This window comes from Bos indicus, chromosome 24 (genome assembly GCF_029378745.1).
Source record: "Bos indicus isolate NIAB-ARS_2022 breed Sahiwal x Tharparkar chromosome 24, NIAB-ARS_B.indTharparkar_mat_pri_1.0, whole genome shotgun sequence".
NCBI classification, from domain to species: Eukaryota; Metazoa; Chordata; class Mammalia; order Artiodactyla; family Bovidae; genus Bos; species Bos indicus.
The window spans coordinates 57,487,312-57,509,989 of record NC_091783.1 but is presented as its reverse complement, the minus strand read 5'-3'; the positions used below and the strand labels follow the sequence as shown (position 1 = coordinate 57,509,989).

Below are 22,678 nucleotides of genomic sequence, written 5' to 3'. Positions count from 1 at the left end.
TTCCTGCTCCCAGCTGAATTCCCTGATCACTCTGGCATCCGCTGTGTTTAAACAAATTCACAGAATCTGATGTTTAGCTCCTATACTGAGGCAGTGTTTTTGTTGTTAATATAAAATCATATACTGATCAGATTCACCAGCCAGAATGAAATGAATGACTGTACCAGTTAATGAAATCTTTTGATTAAAAAGAAAAAAACAAACCCAAACGCCCTGGAAAATATCATCAGTTCCCAATGTTGAAGGTAAACTGTCTCCAAGAGGCACCATGAGACTTTTAGTAAACAGAACTTCATTTGTATTAGCTGATCAAAATAAAACAAAGCACAAGACTTCTGCATGGGAAAGAGTAATGGATTTAGTGTATTTGGTGTAGAAGGAGGGAGGAGCTGAAACGGCTAGGATAAGAAGCCACGGTTATACAGAATAATCACGCCTTAAGCATTTCTTTTATTGTCACCTTATCCGGGAAATGGACTTTGGGAAAGTTCTGTAATGCAGCCTGTGACAAACCTAAAAGGCTTTGTTGGGTCTCAGTCAATCTTCTTGTTTATGACCTGTTCAGATGTGGGCTATTAGAGGACATAGGGAACTGAAATATTTCCATGACAACAGTTTTTAATAAAGAGAAGGAAATGCTAGATTTCTTTTAAAGACCAAATTGTTCTGAAATAAATAATTGGCCCAAAAAGGTTATTTGAGAGGCTTTTTTGCCTTTTTTTTAAGCTCAAAAACTGTTCCAATGATTAGGTAAAAATTGGAGACTAAGAGCCAAGACTCCTGGCTCCTACTTAAATATATGGATCATGTAATCACTCTACGTTCCATTCTTCTGCACAGAATACAGATTATAAGAATGCCATATAGAGGTAGTTTTAAGATTACTTAGCTTATGATTATAAAGTGTGTTTTGAGATAGTAAAATGAAAAATATTGTAAAATTTATGATGTCATCATTTTTATAAAATAAAATAAAAACAAAATGTACTCTATTATGCCTGGAAATTATGGCCTTCAGCTTTTGACTTGAAAATTTTTTTATTTTGGCTGCTAGAAGTTCATTTTGAAGGGATTTTATCAATATCTCAAGGATCCTAGTGTAAGAAGCGCACACGTGCACACGCACGCACGCACGCACACGCAAACTGACGCCACAAGGACGCAACACGCGCGTCCTGACCCTTGGAGGAGACGACCAGACTCTTCGCTGATTATATTTCTTGCTTTCTCTCCCATTTTTCACCAATTTACAACATGAGACCACATCTGCAATCAAGAATTCTTCAACAGTTTCAAAATTTGCGTGCGTGGGTGCTCAGTCCTGTCTGACTCTTTGTCACTCTGGTTAATTAAATTAACCGATAAGCAGGGCTTCCAAGGTGGTCTAGTGGTTAAGAATCCACTTTGCAGTGCTGGGGACGCACATCCAATCCCTGGTTGGGGAAGTGAGATCCCACACGCCACGGACCAACCCAAAGCCCGAGTGCCCCAACTAGAGAGTCTGACCCAACACAGCCAAGTAAATACCTACATATTATTTGACACGGCCAAATAAACAAGTAAATATTTTTCTTAAAGTTTAAAGAGTAGATCTTGAAAGTTCTCATCACAGGAAAAACATTGTAACTGCCTGTGGTGATGGGTGTTAACTAGACTTACTTGGTTCTGTTTCACAATATATACAAATCATTACCTATACACTTGGAACTAATGTAACATTATTATATTATAATGTCAAATCAGATCAGATCAGTCGCTCAGTCGTGTCCGACTCTTTGCGACCCCATGAATTGCAGCACGCCAGGCCTCCCTGTCCAGCACCAACTCCCAGAGTTCACTCAGACTCACGTCCATCGAGTCAGTGATGCCATACAGCCATCTCATCCTGTCGTCCCCTTCTCCTCCTGCCCCCAATCCCTCCCAGCCTCAGAGCTTTTCCAATGAGTCAACTCTTCGCATGAGGTGGCCAGAGTACTGGAGTTTCAGCTTTAGCATCATTCCTTCCAAAGAACTCCCAGGGCTGATCTCCTTCACAATGGACTGGTTGGATCTCCTTGCAGTCCAAGGGACTCTCAAGAGTCTTCTCCAACACCACAGTTCAAAAGCATCAATTCTTTGGCGCTCAGCCTTCTTCACAGTCCAACTCTCACATCCATACATGACCACTGGAAAAACCATAGCCTTGACTAGACGAACCTTTGTTGGCAAAGTAATGTCTCTGCTTTTGAATATGCTATCTAGGTTGGTCATAACTTTCCTTCCAAGGAGTAAGCGTCTTTTAATTTCATGGCTGCAGTCACCATCTGTAGTGATTTTGGAGCCCAGAAAAATAAAGTCTGACACTATTTCCACTGTTTCCCCATCTATTTCCCATGAAGTGGTGGGACCGGATGCCATGATCTTCATTTTCTGAATGTTGAGCTTTAAGCCAACTTTTTCACTCTCCACTTTCACTTTCATCAAGAGGCTTTTGAGTTCCTCTTCATTTTCTGCCATAAGGGTGGTGTCATCTGCATATCTGAGGTAGGTGATTGATATTTCTCCCAGCAATCTTGATTCCAGCTTGTTTTTCTTCCAGTCCAGCGTTTCTCATGATGTACTCTGCATAGAAGTTAAATAAGCAGGGTGACAATATACAGCCTTGACGGACTCCTTTTCCTATTTGGAACCAGTCTGTTGTTCCATGTCCAGTTCTAACTGTTGCTTCCTGACCTTCGTACAAATTTCTCAAGAGGCAGATCAGGTGGTCTGGTATTCCCATCTCTTTCAGAATTTTCCACAGTTTCTTGTGATCCACACAGTCAAAGGCTTTGGCATAGTCAATAAAGCAGAAATAGATGCTTTTCTGGAATGCTCTTGCTTTTTCCATGATCCAGCAGATGTTAGCCATTTGATCTCTGGTTCCTCTGCCTTTTCTAAAACCAGCTTGAACATCAGGAAGTTCACGGTTCACATATTGCTGAAGCCTGGCTTGGAGAATTTTGAGCATTACTTTACTAGTGTGTGAGATGAGTGCAATTGTGCAGTAGTTTGAGCATTCTTTGGCATTGCCTTTCTTTGGGATTGGAATGAAAACTGACCTTTTCCAGTCCTGTGGCCACTGCTGAGTTTTCCAAATTTGCTGGCATATTGAGTGCAGCACTTTCACAGCATCATCTTTCAGGATTTGGAATAGTTCAACTGGAATTCCATCACTTCTACTAGCTTTGTTCATAGTGATGCTCTCTAAGGCCCACTTGACTTCACATTCCAGGATGTCTGGCTCTAGGTCAGTGATCACACCATCATGATTATCTGGGTCGTGAAGATCTTTTTTGTACAGTTCTTCTGTGTATTCTTGCCATCTCTTCTCAATATCTTCTGCTTCTGTTAGATCCATACCATTTCTGTCTTTTATCGAGCTCATCTTTGCCTGAAATGTTCCTTTGGTATCTCTGATTTTCTTGAAGAGATCCCTAGTCTTTCCCATTCTGTTGTTTTCCTTATTTCTTTGCATTGATCGCTGAAGAAGGCTTTCTTATGTCTTCTTGCTATTCTTTGGAACTCTGCATTCAGATGTTTATATCTTTCCTTTTCTCCTTTGCTTTTTGCTTCTCTTCTTTGCACAGCTATTTGTAAGGCCTCCCCAGACAGCCATTTTGCTTTTTTGCATTTCTTTTCCATGGGGATGGTCTTGATCCCTGTCTCCTGTACAGTGTCACAAACCTCATTCCATAGTTCATCAGGCACTCTATCTATCAGATCTAGGCCCTTAAATCTATTTCTCACTTCCACTGTATAATCATAAGGGATTTGATTTAGGTCATATCTGAATGGTCTAGTGGTTTTCCCTACTTTCTTCAATTTCAGTCTGAATTTGGCAATAAGGAGTTCATAGTCTGAGCCACAGTCAGCTCCTGGTCTTGTTTTTGCTGACTGTATAGAGCTTCTCCATCTTTGGCTGCAAAGCATATAATCAATCTGATTTCGGTGTTGACCATCTGGTGATGTCCATGTATAGAGTCTTCTCTTGTGTTGTTGGAAGAGGGTGTTTGTTATGACCAGTGCATTTTCTTGGCAATATCTCAAAAAAAAAAAAAATCCCTGAAGCAGCAACCATCCTATATGGTATGTAGTACTTTACAGATAAAAATGTGGAGGCTCTGAGAAATTAAGAGCTAGCTCAAGTTCACACGGCCAGGATTAGAGCCTAGGTATGTCCGACTCAACACCACTTCTCTGCAGTTTATACCATGAAAGTCTCTGTCTCTACGTCACACAGAGGAGGGGCTACATTCAGCGACACACACCTTCTCCACAACTCACAGAGCTTATCCCCCAGCACCAGGGCGGCACCCGCCCTCCAAAAGTCCATGCAGGAGGCTGGGTAACACGATGCGTACAGTCCCATCTTAATGTCGAGAGGTTACCAGCTCTTCAAGATTGGGTTTGTGTACTCAGGATAAAATGGCAACCCACTCCAGTATTCTTGTCTGGAGAATCCCATGGACAGAGAAGCCTGGTGGGCTATAGTCCATGGGGTCGCAGAGTCAGACATGATTGAGCGACTGAGCACTCAGAATATGAGTCTCACTTTTTTTCGGTTCCTTGATGGTCTGGTGATGGTGATCCAGAACTATAATCTCCTTAATAACAAGAGGCCAGGTCAGCTGTTCTCGGCCTCAGCAGCCCGTTACAATAACCCACGGAGCCTTGAAAAATACCAACACCAGGGCCCTGTCTCCAGAATACTGGTTTGTTTTGGTCAAGGGTAGGGCCCAGGCATCAGAACATTTTAAAATCTCCCAGGTTAGCCTATTGTGCAGTTCAAAGCACTGCTGTCAGTTAATTTTAAGGACATTTCATTCTCATTCAGTTTGAATACGATGATACCTCCATTTAAATGAGCATTTTTTAAAAGCTTATGCAAATAACCACCGGGGTGCTACCCCTCCTCTCAGCTGTGATTGACAGCAAGTTGGCAGTTACCACTGCGGGCTGACAGGGCTTAGACGGCCATTATTCCAGTAGGAACAAAACGTGTTTTCATTAATTTTTTTTTTTTTTGGCTTTGTTGCCACTTATTTCGGCTCAAAGAACCACCACACTCTAGCTTCAATATAATGTGTTACTCATTTTGTAACATTATTTCTCCTTTTTGCTTTAGAACATGAGATAAGAAAGCTGGCCTACAATATATACCTGAGGACCAAACTCATTTTTGCAACTTCCATGAGCTGGGAAATAGGATGTATAAGCCTCATGGGAGCTGGTAATACATAGTAATGGCAACACTTGAAATGATGATGAATGAGGTCCTCACAAATGGAAATCAACTGTAACCTAGATTTTGACGTTTACAAGACCTGTCTGAAGGCTGGTACCCAAAACATCCACAGCATTTCCAGCTGCACCTGGAATGCCTTGTGTCTTATTCCTCACAGGCCCAGGAGGCAAGTATTTCCCACCTAAGAAATCGATTCCTTTCCTTCTGTTCCTCAGAACTCTCCATTACTTTGCTCGGATGACTTTCATAAAAGTTTATAATTTATTTCACTAAATGTAAATCAAATGGTGAAGCCTGATGGGGGTGCAAGGAGCCCTGGGCTCTTTCTATAAATGTGTGTACATTTTCTCTAGTTAAGTGCTAAAGTAACACCCTGGAGAATGAAAAGGGTAACAGCGCAGGCATGGTGAAAAGCTCTTTCCTGCTTTTCATCCAAACACTGCGTCACGTGTGTTTTCAGAAAGCAGAAAAGGATCACAGTGACAGACTCCACCTCTCCAGATGCTCCCTGGACCCTGTTTTTTCTCAGCCTATGCTTTCTTGAAGTGGACTGTTTTCATGAGAGTAACAAAAAGTAGAGAGAGATAAAGCAAGAAAGAAAAGATAGTGGAAATTTTTGCAACTAGCATTTTACTGAGCTCTTACCAGAGTGGTAGACTCCGGACTAAGTGCTTTATTTAACCCACAAAGGAGGTGCTGTTATTATCTCTCTTTGACAGAAAAGGAGACTGAGATATGAAGGTTAGAATCTTCAGCCCTGACTGGATTCTAGAATGTGCTTAACCAGAGTTGGGCTTCCCTGATGGCTCAGCAGGTAAAGAATTCGCCAGCAATATAAGAGACACACGAGACACAGGTTTGATCCCTGGGTCAGGAAGATCCCCTGGAGGAGGAAAATGGCAACCCACTCCAGTATTCTTGCCTGGAAAATCTCATGGATGGAGGAACCTGGCAGGCTCTGGTCCATGGGGTCGCCAAGAGTCAGACATGACTGAGGTGACTTAGCACACACACGTAATATTAAAGAACTATTAATATTAGGCTAAAATCCAAACAAAAGCAGAAACCCAGATAAATAAGTAGACCTCTGAGGACGCTTTTTCATTGAGGGTGTTTTCTGAACTTGAACTTCCACTGTCAAGGCCTCTTGGATAAAGATCCACAAAAGTCAAAGCCCAGGAGTCTAATAGGAGATTTTTCACATGTAAAGTTGGGATCCTATTACTCAGCCATAAAAAAGAATGAAATAACGCGATTAGCAACAACATGGACGGTCCTAGAGATTATCATACGAGGTGAAGTAAGTCAGACAGAAAAAGACAAATATCATGCGATATCATTCATATGTATCTAAAAAATAATACAAATCAACTTATGTGAAAGATAGAAACAAACTCACAGATGTAGAAACAAACTTACCATTACTAAAACGGAGAAGGGAGTGGGAAAGATAAATTAGGAGTATGGAGTTAATAGATACCACTATATATAAAATAGATAAATGATAAGAATTTACTGTATAGCATAGGGAGCAATATTCCATAACTTGCAATAACCTATAGTGGAAAATAATCTGAAGCTGTACACCTGAAACTAACACAATATTGTAAACGAACTGTTAGTTTAATAAGTGAGTTAATTAAATAAAACTAACGTTGGGATCCTAAAGAGTGAGCCGCCATGCCTTCCTCCAGGGGATCTCCCCAACGCAGGGACTGAACCCAGGTTGAATCTCTTGACTCTCCGGCCTTGGCAGCCGGGTTCTTTACACTAGTGCCCCCTGGGAAGCCCTTCCACAGACACACTATTCGGCCAAGAACAGTCCTGGCCCTGGCATAATGGGTTTAAGTTTTCCTCTTTGCATGTAATGTCGAAAATGACTTTTCCCAGGAAAAAAGTGTTATCAGATCAGTTTTTTTCATTATTTCTGTTTAGGTTAGATTTCCAGACTTTCCTTCTCCATATGCAATGAAAAGGTCACACTGTTAAGAAACACACATAGCTGTATTTATTTGTTTCATGTGAGGTTGATTAAAGCCACTTTGTCCTTGATCTGCACTTTGCCTTATGCAGAGTTCTGCTACTGTCTTCCTCCATAGCTGTTTATTTTCTCTTCTCAGCCCTCCTGAATACATCTTGGAGCAGAAAGGGAATTTCATCTTCTTTTCCATCTTGGTGGAATAGGTACTGCAGAGTGGCCACCACCGCATTCTGAAACATGTAAGCTGTTTTCTTTACCTTCCATATCCTAAACACTGTTCATGACCTTGTATATTATCTGAAGTCAATGATCAAAAGAGCAGTTGGATATTTCATCAGCTGACACATTATATTACATGTGTTTCAGTGAATGAGGGATGATGGTGAATGGCTCAACTTGAAATGTTATGAAAGAGAGATTATTAGGGTCGAGATAGTTTACAACCCTCAGAACAGGAATTAAAGGTAGGAAATTAACAGACACATTACTGTGGTGCTAAATACGCTGAAGGAAAGCACAGCAGGGGCTGGAGTCCACTCTGGTGTCTGTTAGGAGGGAGAGGCTGAGATCTGGATAAGGAGGTCCCTCTGAAGTTGAAATTAGCAAGAATAAACAGTAGGTCTACACAGTCCTGGATCTGAGGGAAGGGGTTTGAGAAAGGTCTACTGAGCTAGGTCAAATATTCTAATCATCTGCGCTATTCTCCGGTAAAAGAGCCAAGAGGTCAGCCCCTATCCATAAAATCAGAAAGAAAACAAACATTTGCATGTCAGAGAACCAGCATCAGGAAGTGAAAGCATCTTATTTGAAACAAACCAGGACAAATTTACAGCATCTCCTGGAAACCCGCAGGGAAGAGAGATGTTTCTACTGAAGAAGGAAGGGTGAATTGAATTAATTACATAGCACCCATTAGTACTAATTAAAGATGTGTAATGAATGCATCACTGGTATTTTCCTATTTAGGTTGCTCTTGGCTGCTCATTTTCTTTCCGTGAACACAGAAAATATTAATAAAGGCTTTCATAGAATTGCTTTAAACTTTGGAATCCAATTCTTCTTTTACCAGATAGCTCAGAGTACTTAATCTCCTAATTTTCTTTTTATGGGGAAATCCTTAAACTTGGCACCCCACTCCAGTACTCTTGCCTGGAAAATCCCATGGACGGAGGAGCCTGGTAGGCTGCAGTCCATGGGGTCGCTAAGAGTTGGACACGACTGAGCGACTTCACTTTCACTTTTCACTTTCATACATTGGAGAAGGAAATGGCAACCCACTCCAGTGTTCTTGCCTGGAGAATCCCAGGGACGGGGGGAGCCTGTTGGGCTGCCGTCTATGGGGTCACACAGAGTCGGACACGACTGAAGCAACTTAGCAGCAGCAGCAGCAGCCTTAAACTTACTCTTTTAGTTGAGGTCTTATTGTATTTACATTTTTAAAGAAGAGCTTGTTAACATCACTAAGGTATCTGTAAGAGGGTTTATCCTGCTTCCAGCCACAACCCCACTTACCCAGAAACTAGAAACCTGTGACCTATGAGCAAAACCTATGACCATAGATTTGGTACCAAGTGATGGAGAAACACTGACGAATAAAACCAAGACTTTATTTTTAAGATGCAGCTCTGAAAGGGAAATAGACATATAAATAAATAATGCAATTCAATACGGTAAGTGCTCAAATAGATGATTATATATAGTTGAAGCACAACAGAGTAATTTATTTCTTTTTAAAGTATTCTATTTAAAGTATTTATTTGCACATGGATATTTACAGCAGCTTTATTTACATTTACCCAAACTTGGAAACAACCAAGATGTCTTTCAGTGGGTAAATGGATAAACTGTGCTATGCCCAGACAATGGAATATTATTCAGCACTAAAATTAAATGGCTATCAAGCCATGAAAAAACATGTAAGAAACTTAAAGGCATATTACTAAGTGAAAGAAGCCAATCTGAAAAGTATACATACAGTATGATTCAAACTATATGATATTCTGGGAAAGGCAAAACCATGGAAACAGGAAAAAACAGGGGGTGTTGGAGGGTGGGAAGGGATGTATTGTCAGAGCAGAATATTTTTAAAGCAGTGAAAATGCCCTGTCTGATAATCTTCTGATTACATTATGCATGCATGCGTGCTCGAAAAGTCGATTCAGCCACGTCTGACTCTTTGTGACCCCATGGACTGTTGTCCGCCAGGCTTCTGTCCATGGGATTCTTCAGACAAGAATACTGGAGTGATTTGCCATGCCCTCCTCCAGGAGATCTTCCCGACCCAAGGATTGAATCTGCGTCTCTTCTGTCTCCTGCATTGCAGGAAGATTCTTTACCTCTGAGCCACTGGGGAAGCACATTTATTCAAATGCATAGAGTCTAGAACATCAAGAATGAATCTAATATAAACTGTGGACTTAAATGCCAATGATGTGTCAATGTAAGTTCAGAGAGTGTAACAAACATACCACTCTGCTGGGGGGACTGTAATGGGGGAGGCTTTCCATGTGTGTGTGTGTCGGGGTAGGAGGGAGGCAGATATTGTACCTTCCTCTCAGTTTTTCTGTGAACATACAACTGCTTAAAAAATAAAAGTTTTTAAAAATAAAAATTTAATCAAAATTTAAAAAATATTTATTAAGTAGCTACCAGATGGCACAGTGGTAAAGAACCTGCCTGCTAATACAGGAAACAAGAGATTCAAGTTCAATCCACGAGTCGGAAAGATCCCCTGGAGGAGGGAATAGCAACCCACTCCAGTATTTTTGCTGGGAAAATCCCAGGGACTGAGGAGTCTGGCAGGCTACAATCCACGGGGTCACAGAGTCAGACACTACTGACTGACTGAGCACCCACACATAAGGAATAAGTCTGGCATCCTTTGTGTGGAGGTGGGAGCAAGCTTGAGAAGAATATTTTTCTGAGGCTCTTGGGGAAGGTTAAGGAATGTGACTGTCATTATTTAAAAATCTCCCAACACAGATCCCATTACCTGGGGCCCAGTGCTGGAAAAGAGAAACTGAAGACAGAATTCTCTCTGCCCAACACTTCCGGCCCAGATCACCCTCTTCCTCCGGCAGCCAGGATGTATTGAGTCACACAATGAAGTCTCCCGAAGTCCCAGAACAACAGCAAGGACACGTGGCCAAATGAGGGCGCTTTTATCAGAGGCCAGGGCTTCCAGCAAATGTTTAACCAACAGGCTTACTTTTTACCAGCGGCATAGTTACCACAACCTCTCCTTGCTGATCAGAGGTCAATAGAGGCTTTGAGAATAGTTATTGATTCATGAAGTCGAATTATTCCTCAGTCCTTGCCAAACATAGATTCCATTCCTCACCCAGAGTAACTGGTCTGATGTAGTTACTACCTGGAGAAAGATATTCTTCAAAGCCCTACTGTATAATAGAATGCGTAATCCTAACATCTAGGTCGCTGACATCTGACTTCATTCGACACCCAGATTAATTGCCTTTCAAAGAATATGTTGACTTTGCCACCACGTTAGTCAGTGTTTACTTTGGGATCAATAATGCAAGTCAAAACTTTAAGGGTGGAGCTGAAAGCCTGCAGATTAAAGAAGCTTCAGACAGGGAAGCACTAAAGCAATGTAATGAGGAAACAGAAAAAAGCACATGTGGACTTTTAGCAGCGACACTTTTGCTTTGGAAATCTCAATCCGGATTCCTGCTGACGCCAACACTGGCCTGACTCTTGGGGTTTTTTCCAGAAGGAAAATCAGACTTCAGCTGCCCAATTCAGTGAATTGTGCAATGCCGACTGTTTCTTCCCTGCGATGGGAAGTAAATGGGAGTAAAATTTGTGATTCACATCTTTATTAATAGCATTCATCACGCACACCAAACGTGGGATACGCATGTCACTCAACTCTCATCACACAAACCATCCTACGCAATCTGGACTGAAAAAAGCTTTCTGCCAGAAGCTCACTACAACAGCCTTTTCAAGCGAAACCTCAGTTTATACTTGAGGAAGCTGAACCTCAAAAAAGTTTTGTTAGCCTTGTAAGAGTCCTGCAAGGAACAGTAGAGCTCTGGGTTGCCAGGCTTCCCATCTGCTGTACAACTCTTACTGCCACGCGCCGCTCTGTTCGTTAATGGACAAACAGCACTGAAGAACAATGCTTCTCAAACTTTACCTGCGGCAATTCCCTTGGGGTCTTTCGAAACTGAAGATTTGAGGCAGTCAGTCTAGCAGGGGCCTGAGATCTGCGTTTGTAACGAGCTCGCTCCTGGCGGTGCCAATGCTGGTCCGTGGCCATCCTGAATAACCAGGTTGTAGACGTCTATGTGCTCGACGTTGCTCTCCCAGGCTCCTTACTGTCAGCAGCCGTGCTGCCTTTTTCTATCTCATCATGTATGGATTTTGAACTAGTTGGGACCTTATATCAGGTATTGAATCTGCTGCCGGCTCTTGTGTTTTGAGATAATGCTTAAGGGATTCATTTATTGACCATCTTCTTGCGGAGATTTTTTTAAAGTATGCTTAAGCCATTTCTACTTTAATGTTATTCCTTGTGCTCAGTTGCTCAGTCGTGTCCGACTCTTTGTGATCCTATGGACTGTAACCCACCAGGCTCCTTTGTCCATGGGATTTTCCAGGCAAGAATACTGAAGTGGGTTGCATTTCCTCCTCCAGGGGAATCTTCCCAATTCAGGGATCAAATCCGCCTCTCCTGCATCTCCTGCATTGGCAGGCGGGTTCTTTACCACTGAGCCACCTGGGAAGCCCTGGCGATGATTAGCACTTTTTTTCCTTGCTTGCCTACTCAAAAAAAAAAAAAAAAGAGAGAGAAATTTTTAATAAAGAGAACTATTTTTCCATTTTAATAACCAGGAAGATTTTAATGACAAAGACCGGAAAATATAAGCTAAGTATTGGCTTCTCTCAGTTTGCTTGTGGCTGAAGCGGAAAAATTTGTGCATTTGAAGACAAAATAACATGTTATGTGATCCTGGGCAAGTGACTTCATCTCTGTGAGTCTCAGTTTCATCATCTGCAGAGTGAGGGGGCTGATGCTCTAAGTCCATTTTGGTGTTAATGACCAATAAAATAAATGGAAGCAGTTATAAAATCCTTGGACCTAGTCTTGCCTTCTCTTGGGTCCCCCAGCTTTACCCATGATGAAGAGAGAGGGTCCTGATCACAGCCTCCATCCTTAGGGATGGAGAAAGTACAAACTCCTGAATAACAAGGAAGTATCTTTTGTTCTATCCTTCCCTCCATCTTTCTTTGAACTGTTGGTGCAGTGAATGAATGAGTGAGTGAGTGAGTTACCACAGGGCTATGAGAAAGCATCAGAAACACTAAATTCCAAACTGCCAATGAGCAGGAGCACAGGTCTACAGAGAAAGGCACAGAAGCTGTTGGCCAGAGGGGTGATGGAAGGCATTTTCAGCTACTTGATCCCAGATGCAAAGTGAGTCAGGTAAGGGTGCTGTTAGCAAAGCTACAATGCTGCTAAGGACTCCAAGAGGGAAGGAAAAGTAGCAAATTGGGGATTCTCCTTAGTTTGTATTTTAACCCCCAATGTTAAATTTTAATTTGAGCTGGGAATTGGGTTTAATCAAAAGCATTTCCAAAGGGAACAGAGCTTATGAAATTAGAACACATATGTGCCTTGCCTGGGTAGGTTTCAAGAGAAAAAGCCAATCTTGCAGGGAGGCTATGAACGTTTGGGAATTGTGGGCAGAGATAATTAAAAGAATCATAGATGTTAAAGCAGGAAAGATCCTCATCAATTAGTCCTACTCTTTGTGTGCTGTTCTCACAGGCAAACTTGAGACGTGGAGACAAGAAAAAGCCCACTGGGAGGCTGCTGACAGCACTCTTTATGCATTTATTTTCATTGTGGGGACTCAGGGTTTTACCAACCTTCCTCGGTGATTCCCAGACACTGTCAAGTTTGAGAGTCTAGCTTTGAGCAATTATCAGTCATTCACACATTTCTGTAAATAGACTTCGATTTCTGTCCTTACTACATTTTGTATTTACTTAAGAAGAAAAGGGAAGAGAACTGTGGTTAAATTTAGGATGCTATTTTGTAATGTTTCTGGGGCAAGGTAAGTTTGGAAAAAATAACCCAAATGGAAAGGTCAAATGCATTGGAGGAAAAAAAAAAAAAAAACTTTTCTCAAAGTTCTGCTCAGGGTTAGCTTTGATTTTTAAAAAATCTTTTTTCAGTATCTCAGCATCAAACGGAGAAGGCAATGGCAAGCCACTCCAGTACTCTTGCCTGGAAAATCCCATTGAATGGAGGAGCCTGGTGGGCTGCAGTCCATGGGGTCGCTAGGAGTCGGACACGACTGAGCGACTTTCCTTTCGCTTTTCACTTTCACACATTGGAGAAGGAAATGGCAACCCACTCCAGTGTTCTTGCCTGGAGAATTCCAGGGACGGGGGAGCCTGGTGGGCTGCCGTCTATGGGGTCGCACAGAGTCGGACACGACTGAAGCGACTTAGCAGCAGCAGCAGCAGCAGCATCAAAACATCCCTTTAAAGATGATTCTATAGAATGAGGAAATGGACCTGCTCATGAAGCCACCTCACCAGCTCAACTCATCCAACCACAAACTACTTCCTGTGTGGGTGAAGAGAGAGGGGGAGAGCCTTGATACAGTTTTCGAGATTAAACCTTCCACAGGGATGTCTATGTGTAGGTGAGCGTAGCCAAAGGTTTAGGGTGTTTCTCTGTCCTTTTCTCCTGTTACTCCTTGTCGAGATAGATTCCTAAAAGGAAGACATTTCATTGGACCTTTAGCCACCTCCTCAAAATCACACAATGTTTCTTGATGTAAGAGGCTGTTTTATTTGTTTTTCAGGAGTTTATACTTGCTCCATTCCTAAAGACAGAGGCTGTGGTCAGGGACCCACTTCCTTCATTGCAGATAAAGATGGAAGACCGATCAGAAGGGAAAACTAGGTTCAAGAACTTTATAACTGTTTCCACTTATTATATGGATTATTAGCCTCTAGTATGGACTTAGAACATCAATCCCATCATTCTGTACATGATGAAACCAAGATTTAGATGAAGTCACTTGCCCATTGCCACATAGCTTGTCTGTTAGCTCCTAATCCACAGTTCTTTCTGAGAGCTGATAGGTAAACATCTTTTCAGATTAGACTTTTCCAAGATTTGGCAGTAATTTACACACAAGGGCCCCAGGAGAATTGAGAAATCTGTATATTTAGTAGGAACGAGCCCAGTCCCTCCATTGAGACCTGAATTATTGAGGGAATATAGACACGGAAGACACAGAAGACAATGTCTCCATGCTCTTTATAGTTTTGTCGGGCAGATGAAACAGACACAGCTAAAGCAGAAAGCAGGGTCGCGCTCCACAATGTTGCTGGTGTTCAGTCTTTGAGTTGTGTCATATACTTTGCGACCCCATAGACTGCAGCATGCCAGGTGTCCCTGCCTTTAACTATCTCCCAGAGTTTGCTCAAACTCATGTCCTTTGAGTCGGTGATGCTATCTAACCACCTCATCCTCTGCCACCCCTTTCTCCTTTTGCCTTCAGTCTTTCCCAGTATCAGGGTCTTTTCTAATAAGTCAGCTCTTTTTATCAGGTGGTCAAAGTATTGCAGCTTCAGCATCAGCACTTGCACTGAATATTCAGGGTTGATTTCCTTTAGGATTGACTGGTTTGATCTCCTTGCTGTCCAAGGGACTCTCAAGAGTCTTCTACAGCACCACAATTCAAAAGCATCAATTCTTTGGCCCTCAGCCTTCTTTATGGTCCAACTCTCTCATCTGTGCATGACTACTGGGAAAACCATAGCTTTGACTATATGGACCTTTGTTTGCAAAGTGATGTCTCTGCTTTTTAATATGTGGCCTAGGTTTGTCATAGCTCTCCTTCCAAGAAACAAGCATCTTTTCACTCCATAGCTGCAGTCACCATGCTCAGTAATTTTGGAGCCCAAGAAAATAAAGTCTGTCACTGTTTCCATTGTTTCCCCGTCTATTTACCATGAAGTGATGGGACTGGACGCCATGATCTGACTTTTTTGAATGCCAAGTTTTAAGCCAGCTTTTTCACTCTCCTCTTTTACCCTCTCCAAGAGGCTCTTTAGTTCCTCTTCACTTTCTGCCATTTGAGACGTATCATCTGCACATCTGAGGCTGTTGATATTTCTCCCAGCAGCTTGTGGGGAGCATCTTGACTCCAGCTTGTGATTCATCCAGCCTAGCATTTCACATGACATACTCTGCATATAAGTTAAATAAGCAGGGTGACAATATACAGTCTTGTATTATATCCTCCTTTCCCAATTTTGAACCAGTCCATTGTTCCATGTCTGGTTCTAACTGTTGCTCCTTGACCTGCCTAGAGGTTTCCCAGGAGACAGCAAGGGTGGTTTGGTATTCCTATCTCTGATCATTCATTTAACAAGGTCCTACATAACACTAACCCATTTCCATTTCAAAATTCAGCTCAGGTAACAGAATGGGAAAGACTAGGGATCTCTTCAAGAAAATAAGAGATACCAAAGGAACATTTCAGGCAAAGATGAGCTCGATAAAGGACAGAAATGGTATGGACCTAACAGAAGCAGAAGATATTGAGAAGAGATGGCAAGAATACACAGAAGAACTGTACAAAAAAGATCTTCACGACCCAGATAATCACAATGGTGTGATCACTGACCTAGAGCCAGACATCCTGGAATGTGAAGTCAAGTGGGCCTTAGAAAGCATCACTGCGAACAAAGCTAGTGGAGGTGATGGAATTCCAGTTGAACTATTCCAAATCCTGAAAGATGATGCCGTGAAAGTGCTGCACTCAATATGCCAGCAAATTTGGAAAACTCAGCAGTGGCCACAGGACTGGAAAAGGTCAGTTTTCATTCCAATCCCAAAGAAAGGCAATGCCAAAGAATACTCAAACTACTGCACAATTGCACTCATCTCACACACTAGTAAAGTAATGCTCAAGATTCTCCAAGCCAGGCTTCAGCAATATGTGAACCGTGAACTTCCTGATGTTCAAGCTGGTTTTAGAAAAGGCAGAGGAACCAGAGATCAAATTGCCAACATCTGCTGGATCATGGAAAAAGCAAGAGAGTTCCAGAAAAACATCTATTTCTGCTTTATTGACTATGCCAAAGCCTTTGACTGTGTGGATCACAATAAACTGTGGAAAATTCTTCAAAAGATGGGAATACCAGACCACCTGATCTGCCTCTTGAGAAATTTGTACGAAGGTCAGGAAGCAACAGTTAGAACTGGACATGGAACAACAGACTGGTTCCAAATAGGAAAAGGAGTTCGTCAAGGCTGTATATTGTCACCCTGTTTATTTAACTTCTATGCAGAGTACATCATGAGAAACGCTGGACTGGAAGAAACACAAGCTGGAATCAAGATTGTGGGGAGAAATATCAGTAACCTCAGATATGCAGATGACACCACCCTTATGGCAGAAAGTGAAGAGGAACTCAAAAGCCTCTTGATGAAAGTGAAAGTGGAGAGTGAAAAAGTTGGCTTAAAGCTCAACATTCAGAAAATGAAGATCATGGCATCCGGTCCCACCACTTCATGGGAAATAGATGGGGAAACAGTGGAAACAGTGTCAGACTTTCTTTTTCTGGGCTCCAAAATCACTGCAGATGGTGACTGCAGCCATGAAATTAAAAGACGCTTACTCCTTGGAAGGAAAGTTATGACCAACCTAGATAGCATATTCAAAAGCAGAGACATTACTTTGCCAACAAAGGTTCGTCTAGTCAAGGCTATGGTTTTTCCTGTGGTCATGTATGGATGGATGTGAGAGTTGGACTGTGAAGAAGGCTAAGTGCCAAAGAATTGATGCTTTTGAACTGTGGTGTTGGAGAAGACTCTTGAGAGTCCCTTGGACTGCAAGGAGATCCAACCAGTCCATTCTGAAGGAGATCAGCCCTGGGATTTCTTTGGAAGGAATGATGCTAAAGGTGAAACTCCAGTACTTTGGCCACCTCATGCAAAGAGTTGACTCACTGGAAAAGACTGATGCTGGGAGGGATTGGGGGCAGGAGGAGAAGGGGAGGACAGAGGATGAGATGGCTGGATGGCATCACTGACTCGATGAACAGGAGTCTGGGTGAAGTCCGGGAGTTGGTGATGGACAGGGAAGCCTGGCGTGCTGCGATTCATGGGATTGCAAAGTGTCAGACACGACTAAGCGACTGATCTGATCTGATTTGAAAGGTTTTCACCCAGACAATGCTTATAAATTTTTTCTACTTGACTCTTAACATGTGACAGGGCTTTCTTGTGCCATAGCTTGGTAAGAATGTCAAAGACCAGGAGAGAAGAAATAAGTATATTTTGTAAATGGAAGGTCTGTGAATTGTGGCCAGAGAGCAAACAGTGGCAGATTCTAAGTTCTAAAGATGCTCACGCCAACAGATACCCATTCCCATGTGCTTTTTTCAAAATTAACACATATTCCTTCTATTCAAATGTGAGATCTATGTTCTTTCCCCCTGAATCTAGATGGAAACTCAGGATTCCCTCCAGCTGACAAGCAGCAGAGGCCAGGCTTCTAAGTCTTATAGCTCAAGGAAATGAATTCCGCCAAATATCTGAATGAGCTTTTCTTTAATATATATATTTATTATATTTATTATTTATTTGGCTGCACTGGGTCTTAGTTGCGCCACTGGGAGCCTTCAATCTTTGCTGCGGTCTGTGGGATTTTTCACTGTGGCAGGTGAACACTTGGTTGTGGCTGGTGGGATTTAGTTCCCTAACCAGGGATTGAACTCTGGCCCCTACATTAGGAGTGTGGAGTCTTAGCTATGGACCACCAGGGAAATTTCCCGAATGAGCTTATAAGCATGTTTTCCCCCAGTTGAGTCTCCAGATGGGAGTGCAGCCCAGCCAACATTTTAACTGCAGCCTTGGGAGACCCTGAGCAGAGAACCAAGTTAAGCCGTGCAGACTCATAGAAAGTGTGAGAAAAACGTGCTGTTTAAGTCACCAAGTGTGTGGGAGTTTGCTGGGCACCTATGGGTCATCCTGCTGGGGAGGCCACGTGGAAAGATCACATGGAGATGAAGAGGCACCCCAGGGAGCCCAGCTGTTTCAGCCTTCAGTTGTTTGAGTCCTCCAAGCATCAACCAGTGGAGAAGGCAATGGCATCCCACTCCAGTACTCTTGCCTGGAAAATCCTATGGACAGAGGAGCCTGGTAGGCTGCAGTCCATGGGGGTCATTAAGAGTCGGACATGACTGAGTGACTTCACTTTCACTTTTCACTTTCATGCATTGGAGAAGGAAATGGCAACCCTCTCCAGTGTTCTTGCCTGGAGAATCCATGGGACGGGGGAGCCTGCTGGGCTGCCGTCTATGGGGTCGCATAGAGTTGGACACGACTGAAGCAACTTAGCAGCAGCAGCAGCATCAACCAGTAGACATGTGAATGGCCTTCAGATGATTCCAGTTCCTAGACTTTGAGCCCCATCAGATGAGGCCAAAGAGCAGAGATAAGCTCTTCCCACTGAGCCACATCCAACTGTAGATTCATGAACAAGATTTAAATTGTTTTTGTTTAAAGCCACTAAATTTTGGAATAATTTGTTATGTAGTCAAAGCAATAAGATAGGTTTAGACAGTTTCCCAGATTAGCTCCTCATTTACCCTGACCTGCCTTTCCTGGTGTGTTTCTTCATTTCTATCACTTTGATGATGGCCTCTAGCCATCAGATCTTGCTTTCTGACTGTGTAACGTTGATACCACTCCAGCAGACTTTTGTGTATGTCCCATGCTTTGTACATTATTTCTACTTTGATCCAGCTGAATCGTTCTTGGAGCACAGGCAAGTTTCAGATGGACCACAGAGCTCAGCCTCTATGCATTTCATGTAATGTACTTACCTATGTCAGTATCCATCAGCCTCGATCCAAGCCTAAGCTCCTCCAGGTCAGTGGATTTGTAATTCTGGATTAACTCAAGATATAAGATGCTCAATCTGTGGAGTGAATGAATAAATAAATGGATATAAGTTATTTTGCTGCATGGAAAGTAAAGATCTGTTCAGCATCTTTGCCATTGAGGGACTTACAATCCAGTACTAAAGGTGTGGCCCCAATTATAAATGGTAGGAGAGGAGAGACAGTAGTATTAGCTTGGAAGACTTCAGAGAAGAAGAGAAACTTGAATTTAACATTGGGAAGAAATCCGTTGGATTTGGGTGAGAGCAAAGGAGACAGAAAGACATTTCAAATTGGAGACCAGCATGACAAAATTATGGAGGTATGGGGAAGAGAAAAGGAGCTGAATGGTGGTATGGGTTTTGTTTTTTTCTTTTTCTTTTTTTTTTGCTGTGCAGGAGCACCATATGGAATCTGAGTTCCCCGACCAGGGATGGAACCTGTTCCCCTTGTGATGGAAGCACAGACTCACTGGACCACTGAGAAGCCCCAAGACTGGCATTTTAAGGACCTTAAAGAAATGTTCCAGTCAGCTCTCTTCTGGGGAGAAGTGGTGGTAATGTCTATGGCTTCTTCACTATCAGATTTCACAGCACATACTTATGTGCTTTGTTCCAGCTCTATAATCTAGACATATTGTCCACTGAATACCCAGAGTTTTCATTTACAGGAACAATGCTTGTTAATTATTGTATGGGCTATTTATTAACCTGTTGTGAGGCTGCCACCAAATTATTCCATACCAACCTAAACTCAATGAAACTCCAGTTCATCTCTGTGTAGATTAACTTGATTATGAATTAAGGTCTACAATTGCAAAGCCAGAACACACAGATTTCTTAAGCATTGAGACGCATGAATAAAGCTGCATACCACGACTAGAGGCTGCCCACACAAAGTTCACGTAATCCTAGGTGCTATAATGTTAATAACTCTGACCTCACCAGAGCTGGTTGAGGTATAATGAGAATAGCGAATGTGTTTGTTAACTGGAAACATCTGAGTTGCACGGTTGTTATGGCAACACATATTATACAACTTATGTCAGAGGTTTGCAATGACATAAAAAGGGAAACAGGACCATCGTCATGGAATCCAAATATGTTCAGCCCAGTCACAAAGCAAAATTCTTAATATAGGAAGAGTGACCGAGCCTCAGGACACAAGATTAGGAGACAACTCATCTGGGGAGAAACGTGGAAACTGAGTAGAGGCAGTTGAGTCAGGTTACACAACACGTGTGTGCCTACACGCTCAGTCTCTTAGTCGTGTCCAGCTCTGTGTGACCTATGGAAAGGATCCTCTGTCCAAGAGATTCTCCAAGCAAGAATACTGGAGTGGGTTGCCATTCCTTTCTGGGAGATATGGCCAGCCAGTCCTGCCTCTTTGTATCCACAGACCACACCCTTGGATTCAAACCCACGGGTAAGGAGGGCCAACTGTGCAGGTTATTTTACGTAAGGAACTTGAGCATCCTTGGAGTTTGGTGTCTCCAGAGGTCCTGGAGCCAAACTCCTGCGGATACTAAGAAAGAACTGTATCTATACTAGGTTGGCAACACATCAGTCGGGGTAACCTAGTTATGCTGTGTAAACACCAAATCGCAGGGACTTAAAATTCCCCGTATTATTGGTGATTCAGACCGTTTATCTGTCATGGGTCAACTGAAGCGCTCTATTCTGCTTTATCCTCATGCTAAAAAAAAGACGACACAGGCCAAGGGCAGCTCCATCTTTGTGTTTCCGAGATTCCCTAGATGGCCAGTGTAGGAAAAAGAAAACACGGCATTATGCCCCAGCTTTGTACCTTTTGCCTTGAAGCGACCCGTATTCCTTCCAGAGGCATCACATTGGCCAGAGCCAGTTATGTGGCCACTTAACTTAAAGAAATGCAAATTCTAAAGGAGATGCAGATGTAAAGAACAGACTCAGGGTCACAGCTGGGGAGAGAGAAGGTGGGATGACTTGAGAGAGTAGTATTGAAACATACACATGACCATATGTAAAATGCATAGGCAGTGGGAATTTGCTGTGATGCAGGGAACCCGAAGCAGGTGCTCTGTGACAACCTAGAGGGGTGGGATGAGGAGGGAGCTGGGGGGAAGTTTAAGAAGGGGGGGACATAGGTATATCTATGGATGATTCCAGGCTTCCCCTGTGACTCAGCAATAAAGAATCCACCTGCAGTGCAGGAGCCACAGGAGACCTGGGTTTGATCCTTGGATTGGGAAGATCCTTTGGAGGAGAACATAGCAACCCACTTCAGTATTCTTGCCTGGAGAATCCCATGGACAAAGGAGCCTGGTGGGCTACAGTCCATGGGGTCGCAGAGTTGGCATGATTGAAGCAACTTAGCGTGCACTCATGGCTGATTCATGTTGATGTATGGCAGAAACCATCACAATATTGTAAAATAATTATCCTCCAAATAAAAACAAAATTAAATTTTAAAAAAAGACACTACTGGTATAAAGTCCTGACAAGAAATTAGCAATGAAAACTAAATGAAGAAAAGCTAAAAATTTTTTTTAAAAAGCTACTTTATGTTTTAAAAAAGAAATGCAAATTCTATAAATTGCAAGATCCTACTGTATAGCACAGGCAACTGTAGCCAACATCCTTTAAAAAACAATGGAAAATATAAGCATAATGGAAAAGAATATGAAAACGAATATGTATATACATATAACTGAGTCACGTGGCTGTACAGCAGAAATGAACACAACACTGTAAATCAACTATACTTCAATACAATTAGAAAACAATAAAGAAATGCAGATTCTATCATATGCCTGGGGGAAGAAGTTACAAAACTGGGTGAAGAGCATCCATGAAGAGCACACCAGCAGGCTTCCCATCCCCAATACTGCTGACATTTGGCCTGGATGTGTCTTTGTTGCAGGCTGTCCTGTGCAATACGGGATATCTAACAGCATCCCTGGCCTCTGACCCCTTCATGCTAGCAGCAGCCGTCTGGAATGGTGATGACTAAAGATGTCAGCACATTCCATTTGCACTGGCTTAGAACACTGCGCATCACAGTCTGTACCCTTATGGACTCTGTGGTTTGACTGCGAAGCTTTGAATCTCCTCTCTTTCTCTTCCTAGCTGTGTGACCTTAAGCAAGTTACTTAACCTTTCTGGGCTTGTTTCTTCAGCTGTAAAAAGAGGGTACTGAGGGCACCTCTGTAATATCGTTGTTATAAGGATTGAATAAGGTAATACAATATTTGTAAAGTGCTTAGAACAGTACCTGGCATATGGGGAAATATATAAAAATACACCTCAAATTTTAAAAAAAAGCATCTCTTTTTAGAGTGGCCTGAGATATGCAGCAATATCTCTGGGTTTAGGCTTATTAAGGTTTTAGGTCACAATGAATATGTCATTTAAAAAATGAGTCATCAGGGCTTATATTAATGACATACAATTAATCTTTAGTACTGTGTGAGTGACCTTGGCTGGAGAAGGAAATGGCACCCCACTCCA

General features: G+C 42.4%; 1 long non-coding RNA gene across 2 annotated transcripts in view; it reads right to left on the bottom strand.

The window, feature by feature from the left end:
* The window catches only part of LOC139179324 (uncharacterized), a 65,731-nt gene that overhangs the window by 5,460 nt on the left and 37,593 nt on the right, over positions 1 to 22,678 (bottom strand). The window contains exons 3-4 of one of the 2 annotated variants that reach the window (XR_011563703.1): positions 19,134 to 19,228; positions 3,101 to 7,477 (exon numbers count right to left, since the gene is read on the bottom strand). This is a non-coding gene — a long non-coding RNA (uncharacterized lncRNA). Of the gene's footprint in view, positions 1 to 3,100; positions 7,478 to 19,133; positions 19,229 to 22,678 lie in introns of those variants that run through there. The other variant, XR_011563701.1, reaches the window with a different exon arrangement.